Source organism: Gopherus evgoodei, unplaced genomic scaffold, assembly GCF_007399415.2.
Source record: "Gopherus evgoodei ecotype Sinaloan lineage unplaced genomic scaffold, rGopEvg1_v1.p scaffold_136_arrow_ctg1, whole genome shotgun sequence".
Lineage (NCBI taxonomy): Eukaryota > Metazoa > Chordata > Testudines > Testudinidae > Gopherus > Gopherus evgoodei.
In genome coordinates this window covers 75,311-78,832 of record NW_022059799.1, presented here as the reverse complement: position 1 = coordinate 78,832, position 3,522 = coordinate 75,311, and the positions used below count along the sequence as shown (strand labels likewise).

At 49.7% G+C, this 3,522-nt stretch overlaps 1 non-coding gene across 1 annotated transcript; it reads left to right on the top strand.

Moving 5' to 3' along the window:
* The first annotated feature begins 1,878 nt into the window (after positions 1 to 1,878).
* TRNAE-UUC lies at positions 1,879 to 1,950 on the top strand. The gene has a single exon. It is a non-coding gene; the product is annotated as a tRNA-Glu (tRNA).
* Positions 1,951 to 3,522: the final 1,572 nt, after the last annotated feature.

Sequence of the window (3,522 nt, the reverse complement as noted above, 5' to 3'; positions counted from 1 at the left end):
AGGGATAATGACGGGAAGGTTCACAATTGACTCAGTAGTTGCATACAAAGGTGCGTGTTTGGCAGTTACATTGGCTCAGGTTGGCCACCCCGGTCTAGATGAAGAAGTTATATTGCGATGGCATCGAATTATAGAGCTGTACAGCTGCAAGGGCCCTGGAGAGGTCATGAAATCCAGCCCTCTCTGCTGAAGCAGAGCCAAGCAGAGACGATGCATTGGGGGCATGTGGGATCAAGTGCCCACAGCAGTCGGCCCAGGCAGGGAGCAGAAGGAGGGAAGCAGAGCCAGAGCAGGTTGTCTATGGGACCAAGTATATGCAGAGTATCCTTGACAGAGGTTTGTTCAACCTGTTCTTAAAAACCTCGGAGGACAGAGACTCCACAGACACCCTTGGGAGCCTATTCCAGAGCTTAACTACCCTCAGAGTTAGAAAGCTGTTCCCAATATCTAACGTGAATCTCCCTGGCTGCAGATGAAGCCCATTGCTCCTTGTCCTACTGTCAGTGGACATGGAGACCAATTGATCATTGTCCTATTTATAAAGACCAAACTTTTCCCTCTGCAATCATCCGTTAAATGGTTATTATCCCCTCTTCTTGCCTGGGGTACAATGGAAGAGGAGAAAATACTCTCTTAACATAGGATGCAAATGTCAGTTTGTTCTCTCTTCATGTTTTACTGAAGTTCAGAGAGAGGAAGAAACATGACCTGCCAGAGAGCATAGAGAGTTTGTTTCATTTTGATCTGTGACTATTAGCAGAAGAGTGACACCTAAGGGCTGTCGCTACCACCCACCATGGGGCTTGGATTTATGATGGTGGGATTAAGAGCATCATGCTCTACCAACAGAGCTAGCTAGATTTAAAGTCAGTCAACTGCCCAGTCGCAGTGTAGAAGGTGCCCTGAAAGTGTTTATTTGTGAGCTGAGGTTCCCTGTCTTACATTTGCCTTCTTTCCTGGTTTGTTATGTCTCCAGCGAGCAAACCGGAGCTGTCACAAGGCTGGTTAGATGCTGCTTTCTAGACCAGAGAGCTGGGGTTGATTTAGCATGCTGCCGCCATCAGCTGGTCAGAGCAACCAGGGCGGGAGGTCGGAATTTAGGATTCTCCCACCAAGGGGAGGTGCTGTTGGACTCATCTAGTGGGGGAGAGTCTGAAAAAGATTCTCGGTTCCCAGAGAGGGGGCAGACAAGCTGGTGCCACACACACATTTTCACAGGGAATCAAGCCTCCCCTTAGGAAAAACTCAAAAGATGCCCAGACCCAGGAGTGTCAGAGAAGGGAATCACTGTTTGCTTTAAGAGATGGGTGAGGGAAACCTGCAGGTCCTTAGATCCCTCCAGCACCTGATAGAACCATTTGTGGGGAAAGTCTGGGGAAGCCAAGGAGAGGGAAAAAAGTTTTGCAGCTGTTGTGCAATCACCATGCTCTAGGCAGAAGGGTCCAGGGAGCTCTGCTCTCAGAACACACAAGATGGCAAAGTTCAGAGCCCTGTTGCACGGAGTCAGACTGTGATCAGCTCACAGTGAGAGGAAGCAACACCCCTTCCTTGGTCTTTATGCCAGAGCTCCTATCATCTGAGTGTCCTTCCTGCAAGAGTCGGCTGCTGAGCGGGTTGCAATGGGGTAAATGAAGACAGAGGAGGATTGTTCCTCCTGGGTTTTTTTTTGCGTGGCTTTGTGATCCTGCTGGAGGAAGCATCCTTAGAGTTTATTTCAGTGGCTTGTGTTGGGCTGAGGTTGTGACCCTGAGTACAGGGGTTCCTGTACTCTCTGTTCTTAACCCCTCAGGGAGTGGACAATGGAGCACTGTCAGAAAGTGGATAGAAAGTAGCCTAAGACAGTGTAGCATAAGTGAGAAAAAAGGCAACATTATCAGCTCCCTGGTGGTCTAGTGGTTAGGATTTGGCACCTTCATTGCCAACGCCTGGGTTCAATTCCCAGTCAGGGAAAAGTGACTTCAATTAGAAAAAGTTTCAGTTATTCTTTGCTTGCAATGTAAATAAATCTGTGCCTGATTCCCATGTCTCCATGGCAGGGATGGCCAATGGAATGGGGAGGCTTGTGTGGCTATTGGGTCCTCTCAGTCCCTCTTGGAGGGAAAGACTCACTGCCAAAAGAGGTAGAGTTGCTGCTGATTGCAGCTTTTTTTTTTTTCTCCACTTGGGGTGGCAAAAATGCTGGATCTGGCCCTGCTCCATGGAAGACAATTTGTTATATCCCAGATGAGTGGAGTTCTATCAGTTCTCAGCCTGAGTCCTTAGGTCTTAATCCTGAGGATATTGTCCCATCATGGGGCCATTTCCCTCCTCTCTTTCATACAGAAGCACAATTTTCCTTGCACAGACACAGGAACAGCAAGATCTTTCTCTGTCCCTTCTGCAAAGCAGGGGGCCAAATTCCATGGAAACAATGGATGAGATGGGGCCCTGGGCACATCCAGCCCTGGCAGTGAGATGTTCCCTCCCCTCTTTCTTTATGCTCCTGTTGTTATTTCATGGATTGTCTGGGATGGGGGAAAAGCTGAGTTCACTCCAGGTGAAGGGTAAAAAGGACCCTCAAAGTCTCAGGACCCAACATCTGCTACCAGGATCACTGAGGTGCTGGGGATTTGATTAGGAAAGGGACTATGTGAATTGTCAAGGTGGGGAATGAATAACAATCTACAGCCAGATCCACCTCATTAACCACTGACACAGGCTAATCCTGCTGCAGCTAGAAGGGAAACTGGGAGTGATTCTTTGCTGTTCAGCCATGGAAACAGTGACCCAATTGCACCGCAGTGAATGTGCTGGGGAAAGTTGGACTTCACAGGCAGGTGGAAACACCTAGAACTCCACACCCCATTTCTGCCACCAGGGTGAGGTGTTGAGCTGCTCACAGCATACCCCACAATGACCTTACAGCAGGGGATTGCAGCACCCTGACCACCCAATGCAGGGGAGAGGGCTTAGTGTAACTCTGCACCCTGAGTCCAGGGCACAAACTCTCTCTGCCCCACAAATAGAATCATGCCCTGCTGCAAAGTGACTCCTATGAACAAGTAACCTCCAGGAGAGCAGGCCTGGCCCTCATTGAGGGGAATGGGCTTCTTGTGAAGCTTATAGGTCACTGGATGCAGTGAGAACAGGAAGGCTCTGAGTATAACCCATAGCAAACACAGCCCATCTGGGGATGTAGCTCAGTGGTAGAGCACATGCTTTGCATGTATGAGGCCCTGGGTTCAATCTCCAGGTTCATTTTTTCACCTTGCTGCTTTGCTCATGCCCAGAGGGGATGTGGCCCACCAGTATCCCTGCACCAGTTTCAGTCCTGCTCAGTGAGGGGCAAGTGCCAATTGCATGGAAGGTCTGGGGGCGGGGTCTGCTCCTAAGTCACCTTGGTACATTTAAGATTCCCTCTCACTGTGCTGCTTGGGACAAGGGTAGATGAGAAGGGCGAATCCTCCAGCACTGGAGGGAAAGGTCCCATCTGCTCAGATTGAGAGGCAAGGAAACAGAGGGGCAGTCAGTGCTCGGAGAGGA